We start from the raw sequence: 16214 nt of genomic DNA, 5'->3' as shown, positions 1-16214 counted from the left end.
AAGAACAAATTCGTTGCACCCTGTATCAACCCTCAGAAAATGATTAATGGCATTAGTAAGTTCTAATCATCACTCCTTTGTTGATCATTAAATATGTTTTTTTTTACAGTGACCAAATAATGTTGTTTGAGTAATACTTGTTCTATAGATATTGATTAATTATTTGATTAGATTATTACCAATTTACATAATAAGTACATGTAGTAAATGCAAACGAGCTACTAATTATAGTATAAAATTCCTTGGACTATTATCTAGTCCTAGGTAACAATGTTAAGGGTTTTACGATCCCAAGAAAATGACCAACAATACATAAAATGAGTATAATTTTGTGTTTCCATTTTGTTAATGTTTTACCGAGCGAGTACTCGAGTATCGCTCGGTAAATCTAACGAGTAATCGATTAGTAAATCTTCACCGAGTTGACATCCCTAATATATATATATAATAGTTATTACGGTGATGTTGAATTCCCTTTCATTTATTTATCTTCCACACAAGAACTTGTCTTAGAAAAAAAAATACATCTGTACATTAACCTCACTTTCAGGTATAAAGATGTGATTTTTTTTTTTGAGACAAGTGCTTGTGACATCCACAATAACTTGCGGTCATCCGATGTTCAGTACTTCAGTACTTTGATGATTTGTAATGACCATTATAGTCTCATAATCTAATTTTAATTATCAAATAAGGAAGTATTACAATGTAGTTTCAATGAGTGCGACGTATATAGCGTATATATAAGAAGAGTTTCCTCATCATTAATCTGATTGATACACAGTCATACATTATTTGATAATGACAGTAATTTTTGAAAAAAGTACACGTTAGTTAAGTTGACCAAAATGAACAATTCAACAGATTCAACAGATTCTTTGGATTCGTTAAAAGTTTATGACATGAAGATGGCTGATGTTCTGTTGCCAAATACAATACTTTTGTTAGTTGGATGCTGTTTGGCAATGCTTGGAAACACAGTTGTGATGCATATTCATTGGCGAAAACTAAACTCATCAGAAAACTTCCGAATGTTCATTCCTTTTCTGGCGCTTTCGGACTTTGTCGGTAGCGTTGTCTGCACCAGTATATCAGTGATTCAGAATTTTTATTGGTTCACGTGGTCGGACGAAACTGCATGTAAAGCAGCTTGGATTTTGATGAAATTCGTCCAATCAACTTCAGTCATGTTTCTGGTCGCCATCGCATGTCAAAGGTTCGTTCGGATATGTCGACCGAAGCAAGAAATATCGAGATTTACAAACTATCTATTCTTTATATGTGCAATAATGTACGTGCTGTTTGAATCTGTTCCATTTGCACGTTTTGCAGACATTGTGGAACACAAAAATGACACTGACAAAGGTATTAAGTTTTACGAATGCAGACGATATACTAACAATCCGGAGATAAGGCTTGTGTATAGAATCATTGAAAACTCATTGCATGTTCTGATAGTTATAATTATTGTTGCACTTTATTTCAAATCTGGCTTAAAACTCGCGAAAGTCGCAAAGAAGGTAAACAATTCAAAGTACACACGAAGAAAAACAACTATTGCTGCGGACTTCGCAAATGACACAATGGACGAAAGATCCATGACACATGGTCGATCCTTGTTTTATACGTTGCCTTCTTCATCGACAAATGACATAACCGCCGACGATGCTTCAGTGACAACAATGAATTATGGAACTACTAACAGGGCATATAAGAAAATGAAGGCTAAGAACCAGAAATATAAACGGATCAACTGCATGTTTATTTTAGTGTCCATAATAGTCATGGTCACATATTTACCGCGGGTCGTGATGTCATTTTTCGATGTTGAGGACGATCATTTCTGGTATAAATATTCATTTTTGACAGAATTTACCGACCAGAACGTACTAGCGAAGGTCTCCATTTATAGATTGTACATGGTCTCGTTTTTCATTAATCCAGTTGTATATAGTGTTATGGACTTGGAATTTAGAAAGAGTTTAAAACTTTGTTGTTACCAATGTTTACGTTCAGATGGATCAATTTAAAGATATTAACTGTTTATTTTTCAACATGACAATAAAGTATGATAGTGCTATTTCGATACATACGGTATATAAAACAAAGCTTATTATGACAATAAATGTTTCATTTCTTTGCAAGATTTATTTTTATCAATATTACTCCATGGCTTTGTTATTTCATTCATTATCATGCATGGTAATAATGTTTTATTGGACGGGAAGAAAGTCGGAGTGGTCCGAGAAACCACCGACCTAAGACAGAAAAAATGTCAATCCTAGTTAATTAAAATTGGAGTCGGACGTACCTTGCATTTAGCGAGCTTGATCAAACTCAAAAAGTCAGTGTTTACAAGCTAGTGGTTTTTTGTAACTACTCAATCTAATTAAAAACCGATCTTTCATCGCTCCCGATTTCCGATATGTCGCGTCCCAATATCAGAAGAAAACGAGAGCGATGCCAGATGGATTTTTAGTTAGATTGCGAACTACTTATAATACTTGGCGATCGATGCCCCAAGTATATTGAGGGATTTTGCACGACCACTAGTTTTGTTCTGTATCAGTAAGATTTGGAACATCGGATAATCTTCATTTTTTCTATTAAAAAGTTTTTCTATTTTTTGTGTCAGTTTTTGTTATTTTGACAGTATGGTCGAATTTTTTTTTAATCTTCTATAGTTTTACGGTCTAGACAGGTTCTTTGGTTTCGAGGTAAATGAGAAAAAAAATCCCCCTTTACACTGATGCTTTTTTTAAGCGTCTGATGTCAAAATGTGAATATTTTCAATACAACTCTTGATCTTTTTTTACTTTATAACTTTATAAAGATAAAGAGTTTGTTATTTTCATTTAAACTATTCATTTTTCCCCTATTACCGAATGATAATTGCATATGGTATCCACAGTCCAAGTCTTCAACAAAGAAAATACTATCGGTACAACTAACTTCAAATTGAGTTCTGCGATATAAACTATCCTTAATTTGTAAAGTCTACAAAAATTTAAGAAGCTACAAGAAAAAAAAATAAATCAAATGAAATCAAATAAAGAAACAAAGGTTAGAAAAAAACAACATTCCATTTAAAAACAAAAGAAAATAAACATAAAAAAAAGAAATAGAAAAACAAAAACAACAACAACAACAACAACAACAACAACAACAACAACAACAACAACAACAACAAAAAACAACAACAACAACAACAACAACAACAACAAAAAACAAGCAAAAACAAGACCAAGTAACTTGTATGTCGTAACCGGAAGCACAATATTCCCTTTCTTGTGACAATATTAGTAAAAGTATCATATGTCAATGCATATTACAGATTAAAATACACCTATGACGTAAATCTTTTGTCCAAATTCTCCATTATTTTTTCAGGAATGGAGAGTTATTTTCTATTGTTCATCTTCATTCATCCGGACGTTTTGTCCTTTGGGTTCTTCCATGGGCACTTTCTTAAAAAGTGTTCACCCAAGGAAATAATTCTAAAGGACGTAATGCGATATTGAATGAAGATGAAAACTTACTAAAACGGCTGATACTGGAGTTGGTTTTTTTTAAATTGGGATCATAGTAATACAATGAACACTAAATATCTCATTATTAATAAACAGCTTTTATTTGCGAGTCGTAATTCCATCGTATAACATATAGTATCGTTTTCACTAAAATTCCACAACATTATCCACAATGTGTTTTCCGATGCAAATCTTGGCTGAATTTCTGTCACGGATAGTATTCAAGGGGGTAAAAACGAATATTTTCCATTGAGTGCCATTCCTCTTCTGTGTATCTATAAAATATTAAATGTGTTAACTAAGTTGAATTCGTTTGTAATATTGAACACGTTAACATTATTCAATAAGGAAAATTAGAGAAAAAATATATTTCACTTACAGATTTGATTTTATTTTTCCCGTTTAAGATATCATTTGCTTGAAATTTAAAATGTTGTATTTTGATTTTGTACAGCAAAAATCGTTTGTTCCACTTTGATATGTACATTAAAAAAAGAAATATTACTCGGATAGTTTCTACAATAATATTGTGGTTAAATAGAATAAATAGTTCAAGAAACTGAAATAGTCAAAATGGCGTATTTCGGTATATTATTTTTTCGTTGTTATAATTTGAATATAGTATTAGTAAATAGAATTTGAAGGGTATGGATAACATTTGAATAAGGCTTAAGTTAAATATTGGGTGGGATTTTTATTCAATTTTCAAAAGAAATGCGTAACATAATCGAATTCCTTTACTGTTGTTATATGTCCAGTGACAAATATATCAGTTGTATCGGCAGTGAAAATGACGGCGTTAATCTTGAAATATTTAGATGAAATCAAAAAGTAGATTTCCACTTAAGGTAAAGACCATACTAAATGCAATTTAGAATTTCTTTTAGTCACGCGGGTTTTTTTTTTTTTCTAATACTTTTTGCCTCCTTTCTGGTAATAAGGAAGAATGAAAAATATTTTTAGTTTGCTTGTAATGCTATTTTAGACTAATCTAAACATGCATAACATTTTTTCGTTGTAATGAGCAAAGGGAAAGAAAAAAATGTTTGGTTATGCATGAAACATGGAACACTGTTTTCTTGTTAAATTTTATTTGATCTAATAAAATGGTTTGAAATATAGAATCGTATTTTGTTTCAGATATGACTTATAATCAAGCACACCCTTGTTAGTTAAATAACCTATACTAATGTGTTACATACCTGGAAATTTATTCTAGTTGTTCCATAGTCGGCAAGTCGTCCAAAAACAGATCTGGGTTTTTATAATATAACACGTTAAAGAGAGGCGGAAGATACTTACGAAATTTTCAAACTCATAATTCGAAACCAAACTGACAACGTCATGGCAAAAAACCCGAAAAAACGACGAAACATTGAACAATTTATCGTTACTTATATCTATTAATTACTGGACAGTTTGCACCTATGATCACCAAGCAATCAACTAGTCAATCATAAATCCCATTGTAAGTCCGCCATTGATACTCACCAAAAACAAAATTGTGCATAAGTATAGGGCATTGGTCAAATTATTTATAGCAGACACTGCAGTAAGTCATTAGATACAAACATTATTGACAACGGTTTAAAACTTTTATTATAAACTTTATAATGTACTCTGTCTTTTTAAGACTATTCAAACTATTTTCTAAGTGACCACACTTAAGATAAGTTTAATGTTATCCTGTCAATGTACTTTTTATACTAATATCAACTGTTAGTATAAACAATATTTATTGTATTAATCATAACCTAAATAATACAGTTTAATTATTGAATATGAAAACAAGTGAATAATCACTTTTAAAAATTCCTGTCCAAAACAATGTCAACTATTCAATTGCGATAAATTGTTAAATGTCACATACGACAGACTTGTAGATTTCAAAACACTATCATAAACGGAAGACAGAATGTATTATTTTAAATGTAAAAAAAAAAATGAAAAAAGGTGTGCTCACGTTTCTCCAACATTTGATAATTAGACTAAAACAACATTAAGGATTAGGGGGTCCTCTTAAGTACTGGAATATGATAATTACCTGTAATTCACCGGTTCATCAAAGATCAGATAACTATTTTGAAATTACTCGATCTCTATATATATGTGACTATCAGAACTTGAAAATTACGTGTACGTGAAGATCCGTGCATGTGTTTTACACTAACATGGAATAGACACAGTGGAAAGTTCATTTTAATATACAAATTCAGAGGACAATACACTAACAGGACATTTTCGCTGAAAGCAATATAACAATGTTTGTGCTGTGACGAGGAAAAAGAAATGCGAAATCAACAGATTCTTATATTGTTCTTACGTTGTGCCTTTCTTTACACCAATGTACCAGGTAAGTGTGGGTTGGGCGCCCGCAAATATGATTTACCCTACCATATTCTGTATGTGCCTGTCCCAAGTCGGGAGCCGTAATTAATGGTAGTTGTTTGTTGCTGTATATCATACTTTTTTTCGTTTATAATTTTGTTCATAAATCAGGACGTAGGTTTTTTCGTTTGAATTGTTTTTCATGTTATTATGTCAGGGCCTTTTATAGCTTAGTTTATGGTATGGGTTTTGCTCTTTGGTGAAGGCCGTACGGTGGTCTTTAGTTGCTAACATCTACGTCATCTGTGTCTGGTGTATAGTTGTCTTATCATGATGATGTTGGGTTTTAGAGTCCGGCTACCTCGGTAGATATTGCGGACTTCATGGACCTATTCTTGTAGTGATGGATCTGATGTTGTTCTTTTCCCTTTTTTCTTGCTCCGACCTGGTGGTTGCGTTTGGTATGGAATTTCTGGCCGTTCTTCTAAGGCTATGGCAATATACTGGCGTCTGGAGCTGGCATACCACATATTGTTTTCTTTATAAGATGGTCACAATTTTGAATTGCAATTTGATAGGTTTAAATTTTTATCCAAATTTGAAACGTTTATGTTGAAAATGACTACTAATATATTATTTTATCTTACGATTATAACTTTGTTATACCTACATAATATTAACCAAAAAACTAAAGAATTGTAAGACGAGGCGAGATAACTCAGATAAATTATTGCATTGCACAGAAGACTTATTTGCAATGTAGTAATATGAATACTACAGAGACACATGATTTTCTTTTATCAATTAAGAGCTATCTCGCTTTTTTTTTATTATTTTAAAACAACATCAGAATTGTTTTAAATTGTTGCAAATTTATGCTTTTTTTTTCTGTTTTATCCAAACAAAATACTATAAATTTGTACATCTAGTAGCCAGAAAACAAGCCTGATGTCAAGGAATTTTTTGAGAGACGATGTCAACAAGAAAGACTTAGTGACATTTCAGAACTTATGATTCCATAGAATGCTTTCAAAGGTATATCATTGTTGAAGGCTGTACAGTGACTTATATTTGCTAACATGTATGTAATTTGGACATGTGGATAGTTCTCTCATTGGCAATTGTACAGCATTTCCCCCAATTTGTATATGACACGATGATAAATATGAAAGTAAGTGCGTTCTCTCCTCTCCCATTTATTTGTTGTTTTTAATGGCATTAAAATATAAAGCAAGAAAGTGAACACAAAATTACGATACATGCAGTCTATATATGTATATATTATTAATCGAATATTTTTAAGGATTTGGGATTCGTTAAAACATAATCACATGTACATTTGTATTTACTCAGTTTGCACGCCAATACTGTTGTGTTTTGCTTTTCGTAGGTCAAAAACAGCATATTGCACAGGGCATACAGTATGTTACTAAAAATAGATTCTAGAAATCCCCAATTTTACATTGTTCATGCAGTAGTTGTTGATTAATAATATAACAATTGTAGCCTTTGGTTGAGGTCAATACGATGTTATATCGACCCAGAGAAGCATATCGACCTCGGACTTCGTCCTCAGTCAGTATGCTTCTCTTAGGTCGATATAACCTCGTATCGACCTCATACAAAGGCTATAATTGTATAATATGTAGATGTAGGACTCGCAGATGCGATGTGGACAGCGAAGTGCGATGGTCACTATAAAGTTCGATGATCCGTTCGCAGATTTGCGATGATCTACATTACGCGTGATGGCTAGTCCAAAATCTACAGGTATTTAATAATTATGAGAAGTAGATATGTTGATACAATGTAGTAAGTATATAAGCTTGCATACGTAATTATCTATGTATGTCCTAGTTACAGTTGTATACTAAATGAGAGTTGATTTTGCTGTATATGAACATAATTCTGCGTTAACATGTTACATTACCTGGTTCCTCTCAGTGGTTGCTCGTTTTCTTTGATATTATAATTTGGAGAGCCTCTGTCTGCAGACCCGTATGTATTTATAGAATGCCATGCTCTATCGCACGCAAAAAGAACCTTTTATAGATTTCGAGATAAGTCCGCTATAAATGGTGAACTTTCCCCTCTCCATTAAGCACTCCTCGTTTCCCGTAGTAATTAAAATTTAGAAGCGCTAATTATAAACTAAAATAAAATCGAAAAAATGCTTCCAACAAACAAATTGACTTCTATGTCGACACGAAAAGCATTGAAAATAAATATTATGTAGTACATCGCACTTCGACAAGATAGCGTCAAAATGCCACCATCGTCCTTCAGCGTGATAAAAAAAACGGTCGTCAGCGTCAAACTATCGCACAACTGCGTCACCATTGCGGTTCAGAGTCCTACATATATATAGAACGTCTATAGGTAATAGTCAATGATTCTTCTTACGAGAGTGTCGGATACTGTATATAGTAAATAAATTATAAAAAATACGTCTAAAAAGTGTACGTCAACACCAAAACAATAATAAAAAAAATAAGACAATAAATACAAAAGTCAATAAATATTTCAGATAACAGATATCCTTCGTCATTATGAGCAGCCTGGTGAAATAAAATGCGTTATAACAGTGGCGGATCCAGGGGGATGGTTGGAACCCCCCTTTTTTTGGACGATCAATGCATTTGAATAGGGACATATAGTTGGAACCCCCCCCCCCCCCCCCCCCCTTTATCCAGGGTTGGGAACCCCCCTTTTGAAAATTGCTGGATCCGCCCCTGTATAAGCAATGTTAATTTTCCATTTTATACATAACATATATGAAAACTGAAATCCTTAAAATGATAAAGTACTATATATTTGATTTGGTTGAGTTCGTATATAAAAAATAAGGAGATGTGGATTGATAACCAATAAGACAACTGTCCACCAGAGTTCCAAATAAAGTGAATGTAAGCACTCAGTCTTAGATATATATATATATATATATATACTAGGTAACGTGTTCGTTTCTCTTTTCTAGAACTAACGTCTCAGTGACGGTCTGCATGATGATCGCTGGCTTGCTTTAAGGATAGAGGGTTGCGTAGAGTTTTGTTGACTTTTTTCTTTTCGTATTTTGTCCTTTGTTGGTCTCCGACTCATGATGCTTGGTAATCCCCGTAGCATATTTCTTATGTCTTCCATATGAGTATATATTGGAGTCGTGCATTTAATTCCGCCAAACAGCAAGAAATATACCAACCTATAAATGTGGATATAAAAAAAAACAAAAATAATGAAAAGAATATAGAATTTAGGATTTTCTTCAGCACGAAATAATTTACGAGTATATACATAGTAAACTTTGGCAAAAAGACAAACAATAATCTGCAAATAAATATCAGAAAAAACAAACAAACAAAAATGGAAACATTGATAAAAGTCTTTTTAGGGTTGTCTACCTTTCTTCGACTTCTTGTTTGGTATACCCTCTAACAACTGTATACCTCGCGGGCGTATGACATTTGCGCCAATTTTGAAAATATCATCTTTTTTCATTTGCGCCGAAACAATGTTTTCATTTGCGCCAACTATTAAATTTTTCATTAGCGCCAATTTAGTTTGACCAGGTGAGATCTGATACATTTTAGGTAATTACCGTTACTTAGGTTAACCGAACGTTGCAGGCATAAGTTGTGTTCAATGAGTACATGGCTTTGTTATATGTACATTTTGAATTGCTTTGCATTTGTCATTTCGGGGCCTTTGATAGCTGACTATGCGGTAAGGGCTTTGTTCATTGTTGAAGACCGTACGGTGACCTATAGTTGTTAATTTCTGTGTCATTTGGTCTCTTGTGGAGAGTTGTCTCATTGGCAATCATACCACATCTTCTTTCTATATGTATATATTATATGTATATGTATATATTTTATGTATATGTATATATTTTTTATGTATATGTTACATGTATATGTATATGTATATGTATATGTATATGTACAGCTCATTGAGTTTTTTTTACATTTTATGGGTGTCATAAAGAAAATCTAGGCAACAACTGTTGTACAAATCAGATCTCTCGACGTGGCAAACATGAAAAGGAAAAAAATGACTTTTTAGTAAAAAGTATCGGATGTATAGTAGCGAAGAAATCGCAAGGTCGCAGTTCACCAGAAGTTTTGCATAACAATACTTAGCTAGAAAAGACTTGTAAATGTGCAAATGTGCTTTTGACGTTTAACTGTTACTTATTTATTTAAAAAAGTGCTTTTTAAGGGTGATGTATACAGTTTTAGAAACTTTTGTAATAAACTTATCCTGCTCGAAATGCCACTTCCACCTCCCCGTGGTGAGCAGGGGGCAGATGGCAGAAGGAATGGGTATTTTTGTTATTATATTAATAAATTCTATACAACGTATATGTTTCATGACTTGTGTTTACCTGTAAATTGGCGCAAATGAAAAAAAAATTGGCGCAAATGAAGTGCATATTGGGGCAAATGCAAAACGCCGATGCCTCGCATTGTAAAAATGAATACTGTTTAAGACCGTACGGTTACCTTATATAAGCTGGTCCTTTTGGCCTGTGTTTAATAAGTGTTTCATTTGCAATCATACAACATGCCTTATCAAAGTTTTTAGGCTTATAATTTTGTACGCCAGAAGAGCGTTTCGTCTGCAGTCCATCCAAAAGTTTGCAAATTCTCATTTCCTTTATAGATTCCGTATTCTATCTGGAGATTCTTTTGGTTTATTGCATTTTGCTTATCACATTCACATCTTTGATGAGTTTTTGTATTTATATAATGAAACGAATTATAGAAAATAGGATAAAATAATGTATAGGGTGCAATGCAACGGATCTATTTTCTATAAGGGCGATTTCTTCACAATTGTGTGTTTGTTGCCAATGCGACGTTGCAACGAGTAACAAGATAAATGCTATAGTGGAACGAGAACTACTTTCCTTTCAAATGTACCCGATTTCACCACTGTTTTTTTTGCGGAGGTTCGTCCAGTTCAATCTTTTGTTTTTTCTGTGTAATGTTGTGTTATTGTTGTTCGTCTACTCTTCACGTTTTTTTCTTAAAGGCTACAAAAGGTATGAAACGATTTTGTTTTTAATAGCGTGTATTCAGTATACATGTATATATGTATAATTTATGGTAATTTTTACAGGAAAACCATTTCGAGTTGTCTTTCCTCTATACATTCCTTAAACTTACATGCTATTCGTATTGGCAAAGGTAAACGATCTGACAGATTCCGGCAAGAATGAAACAAACGCCTCCAACAGTGGCCAGACCAAATGCCCAATCCAAATCACTAATCATGGTAGCGAACATTATAGTAGCAATCATGATTACAGTGCCTGTAAGTTATGAAAATTCAATTAACTCAAAATTTCTTTAATAGAGTAAATACAAAAAAAAAAAGTAATCTGCCAATATATACTAGTGAAAACACATCTTTGTGACTTTGTGATCAAAACAGTTGTTCCTTTACCTTTGGTCAGGAGGTACGTTCGACTCCAATCTTAATATTAACAATGATTGTCAGTTTTCCCAGCAAAGGTCGGTAGTTCTTTCCGGACAATCCGGCTTACTCCATCAATAAAAGCTGACCGACACGAAATATCCATCAGAGCTGAAAGTGTCGTTAAAACACCAAAACTTAAGTCAAAACTATTTGAAGGAGTAAATAGTTAATTTTCTTTTTGACTAGTCTGAATAGAAAACCTTACTAGTTTGTACATGTTGTAGTGATGAATCGAGCAAGGATAAAATTCAGAAAACATCTAGCGGTCAGTATAATAATTTGAATTTGTGCACATACACCTCCAACATGGCGACAAAAGGGCAGTAACTCTTGATTAAATTGTGTCAGTCGAAAACTATTAAAGTACCTGTTGTACTTACCAGTTGCCAAGAATAAAAATATATTAAACACGGTGATGAATTTACTTTCAGAACATCTTCCACCAAAGATAAAAATACAAATAGATATCAAACAGGCTACAGATCCAGTAAATCCAAAACATTCCAGGACTTTTACTGCTAAGAATTTGTCAACCTCTGAAAAAAAAAAGAAAATGAAAAGCAAAATGTCAAAACGCAATTTTCCAATATTAGTACATTTTCACAGATAAAATTGACGCCAGCAAGCAAATATCCCCACGTCACAATGTCCTATGACGCGTTCCCCTCGAATGAATCTAGGTCGACCGCCCAGTTTATTCATAAAACGGAATATGGAATCTCGTCTTTTGTTTTCATAATTATCGAAATAGTGTAAATGATTTACATGTACTCTATGTATACAAAATCATAAAAAAAACACCCGCTGTGTCATTACGAAACAACGTGTCAATTATAAGACTATTAAAATAAAGAAAAACAATTCATTTCTTTAAGAAAATGGGAAGAGTTAGTTATTGGCTTTTATTAGCTTTTTGTTCTTTAAAAATATAATGTTGATGACACCCTTTGATTGTCTCTTCAAATTTAAAGAGGCGAGACGTAGCCAAGGATCAATTGAAGTGGATGCTTCCTTAAATTTTGAGATGTATGGTAACAACTTAGTTGTGAGCGAGTTTAAACTAAAGCTTTAACCTGACACAGGTCGGACGAACAGACGAACGGACGGACAAAATCTGGAAAATAAAATGTACGTATGTCTCTTTACTTTTGTCCGCGGGGTATTAAATAACATGTTAAGATAATTTTATCTCGTTTTTGTGGTATTAGTACTATCGGGAAGGGTAACAGAAGCAGGGTACGATTCACACATTTGAAGCTCACCTTAATATTCTGGTGGAGGCAAAGAGGATTTTTTTTTGCGGATTGACTATTCATTTTTTATCTGTTGCAATGCATGCTGATTTTTGATTTTTTACCACTTTTGTACATACATATTTCCTGCATATTGTGTTGTAGAATATTCATTTCCATCTTTTCCTGGGTAAAGTTTCTCGTAAGTTCCAACAAGGCCAGGATATTAATATACAAAATCCTCCTGCCATCCCCCACCCCTTTTTTACAGAAAACCAAACGGTCCTCTCCTACAAATGTCATAATGCACAAATATCATAAATTAAAGCTCCCACTTTAAATCGCTTATTTTCCGTGACAGACATCATGCCCACACATTATCGCCAGTGGCGGATCCAAGGAGCGTAAAGGGCGTACGCTATCCCCTCTTTGATCGCCAAAACAAATCATTACATCCTGTTTTTTCACAATTTATATGATATTTTGGCATAAAATTGTCCTAGAAATTGTTTGCATCGCTTCGCACGGCGGTATGTAATCCAATTTATGAAATCACCCCTTCAAAAATCCTGGATATCCGCCCCAGATTAATCTACTTACGTTCACGGTCCATTAATGACATATCTATGGTAACACATATGCCTGTAGATCTAGAGCAATATTGCCATAGTCCAGCATGACTGTTATATCCAGTAGCCCAGTAGGGTGCTCCAAATCCAATTGTATGGAGAATAAATCCAAATAATATAAAATAAAAAGCTAATTTTATGGTAAAAGCTACATCTGTGAGTCCCATGTTTTACAAAGATACGACTGGAGGATTATGTTCGATCACTGTTTACAGCACGTGTCTCATTACACACGAAATTCTTGGAAATTCTGCGATTCTGTGACGTAAGATCAATAATCAAGTCATATAACAGTCTAAAACTTCATCGTAATAGCAACCGTATCTTAAGTTTTAGCAAGTTAAATTTAGAACACAGTATACTGCATTACATACATAGTGTACAAAATTTCGTCTGCACAACAGTCATTAACCTAAACGAGCTAGGTGTAGATTCTTAACGTCTCAATGGTACAGATAGCAGGTACGTTCTAGATTCTATATGAATAATTTGTAAAATACCAAAAGGATCTGAACGTCAAAGCTGAACGTTAATGCCAACTTCACCGAAGGGAATTATAACCTTATAGTATTATAGTATAATTATACAATTTAAATGAGGCAGATGAGGGGTTAACTCAGGAGTGTTGTTCATGTCTGCTTTTATCTTATTTATATAATCATTGACTTTTATATTTTTCTTTTTATGCGTTTGCAATCAAAGTCAGGTTAAGGTCTAGAAGCAGTTATATAAATGTAAGGTCAACAAAGAATTTTGTCAGTGTAAGATCAAACAAGCAGCCATACCAAGAAAATCGAAAATAATAAAGCAGCTTTAATATTGTAAGATCAACACACCCATCTCATTGAAAGGTCAAGTAACGCCCATTTCTGTAAAAGGTCAACAATCACGCATTTCGGTGAAAGGTAATGCAACGCCCATTTCAGTCCGGGATACAAAATAATAAGCCTGGTATCTATGATGAATTTATTCATTGAAAGGTCAAGAAATATCCTCCATTCAGCAAAGGGCAAAGGCTTTCCCTATCAGTGTCAGGAAAACCAGAATTTATATCTGTGAGTTATTACGTTTAAGGACCTCTTTAATGAAAATAATACCTCATTATATATACATAAACGGACATAAACAAGTCTAAATTGAAAACAACGTTCAAACCTATGATTGCGTTGGATAAAAACCGCAATTTTTATACGTGTGCATGCAAAACAAATTTCTTGTTAGAGGGGTCTAAATACAGCACAAACAACATTTTCCAAAAGACCAAAAAAGTGAAAAAGTATATTTTACGGACATATATATCTACATTATCACTTGGAGATAATTGCCTGACATTTTGTAAATCTGACTATATTGATAACATAAAGTATCCATTTATCCAATGCAACAGCATACCAGTTAATAATTTACGAAGTCATTTGTGTACATACATTTACATATTTCACCAATGAATCTTTTGAAGAGATAATATTCGGTAGCAACTTACAATTATGCATGAAGTTTTCTTTTAATGAACATTGACAAAACGGAATTTCCTTCAAGTCTTTAGGGGTTATGCCTGGAAAATAAGTCTTATCTACAAGAGTATATCATTTGTCTTGAATAAATGAATTTTTGATAGTTGTTATTGTATTGGCTTCGAACTAGCTTTCAATAACTGAGAGTACTCACAGATTGGTGCTTTGTGTCGTTAATAACTTTGTTAGTTTTTTTGTGTTCTTTACATCGATCTGATGAGTCAAGCCCTATTTAATTGATTTTTACGTTGTTCTATATATACTATTGCATGGTCCCATGGTAGACTTGAAGGACTTTTTGGCGCCCGCAAACATGTTTAACCCTGCAGTATTCTATATATGTGTGCCTTTCCCAAGTCGGAAGCATGTAACTCAGTTGTTGTCGTTTGTTGCTGAATATCATATATTTGTTTTTTGTTTATTGTTTTAAACAGTTTGATCTTATATTTTGCTGTTGCGTTGCTTACCCATGTTTGAAAAGGGTTGGTGTGCGATAACATGCTTAACCCCGCTACATCTTGTATGTGGTTGTCCTAAACAGTAGTCTGTAATTCAGTGGCTTTAGTTCGTTGTTTTATATTTTTAATTATTTTTAGTTTATTATTATGTACATACATCAGGCAGTTAGTTTTCTCGTTTAAACAGTTTTACATGTTCTTGTGTCGGCGCCTATCATAGCTTGCTATGTAATATGGACTTTGCTCATCTTTGAAGGCAATACGATGACCTACACAGGCAAATTTCATTCACATGAATTGCACGTGAATTCAAATTCATGTGAATCTCACGTGAATTTCACCTCAAACGAGCTTATACGTGAAACTCACGTGAAATGAGTTCATGTGAGTTTCACGTGAATCTTATGTGAAACATAATTTATAAAAAAAAATATGACAGATATGAACCAACGACAACCACTGAACTACAGTCTTGTAAAATATTCCTTATTTATCTATCCATACTTAAAAACAAGTATGAATAGTAAAATAAGAAAAAACTTTCAGAAAGGATAAATTCATCCAAAACAAGGTAAGGCAAGCTTTGTATAGTGGTTAGTCTGTGGTATAACATAGAAAAGTGAATATTCAGTGCAAACAAGGAAAACAACCACTCTCCCTATACGAGGCAAACGATACAGCAGGGGAGGTGATGACGTCGCTAACTACGTAAAATGTTATTTTTCGCGACATCAAGCAGTGACATTTTAGGAAAAGATGCATTTTCAACGGATTGTAATCTTAAGCTTAAAAACGAGTACATGATCGTCAGTTTGCAAAAAAATCCGCTCAAACCGGTGCTAGGGGTCGTCGTAAACTTGCAGTTAAGTGAGAGGTTTTTTTACTCCGTGTAGAAGGCCTCACTGTGATTTTGAGATGATGAACAGCAATAAAAGCGCTGTTCTTTTCTTCTTGTGCTGTACATTTACTGATTTTGTGTCATGGATGGATACCCATATTCTTTCGTTCAATTACATGTACCCTTCTTTATTATACAGACATTTGA

At 33.4% G+C, this 16214-nt stretch overlaps 1 long non-coding RNA gene across 1 annotated transcript; it reads right to left on the bottom strand.

Annotated features, from left to right (window-relative positions):
- Window positions 1–8532: 8532 nt before the first annotated feature.
- LOC127723240 (uncharacterized) lies at window positions 8533–13678 on the bottom strand. Its single transcript, XR_007991951.1, has 4 exons — window positions 13169–13678; window positions 11717–11872; window positions 11024–11169; window positions 8533–9057 (listed from the first exon to the last, which is right to left on the bottom strand). It is a non-coding gene; the product is annotated as an uncharacterized LOC127723240 (long non-coding RNA).
- Between the last annotated feature and the right edge of the window lie 2536 nt (window positions 13679–16214).

The sequence above is a fragment of the Mytilus californianus genome, unplaced genomic scaffold, assembly GCF_021869535.1.
Source record: "Mytilus californianus isolate M0D057914Y unplaced genomic scaffold, xbMytCali1.0.p SCAF_13, whole genome shotgun sequence".
NCBI lineage: Eukaryota > Metazoa > Mollusca > Bivalvia > Mytilida > Mytilidae > Mytilus > Mytilus californianus.
This window is presented reverse-complemented; position numbering and strand designations above follow the sequence as displayed.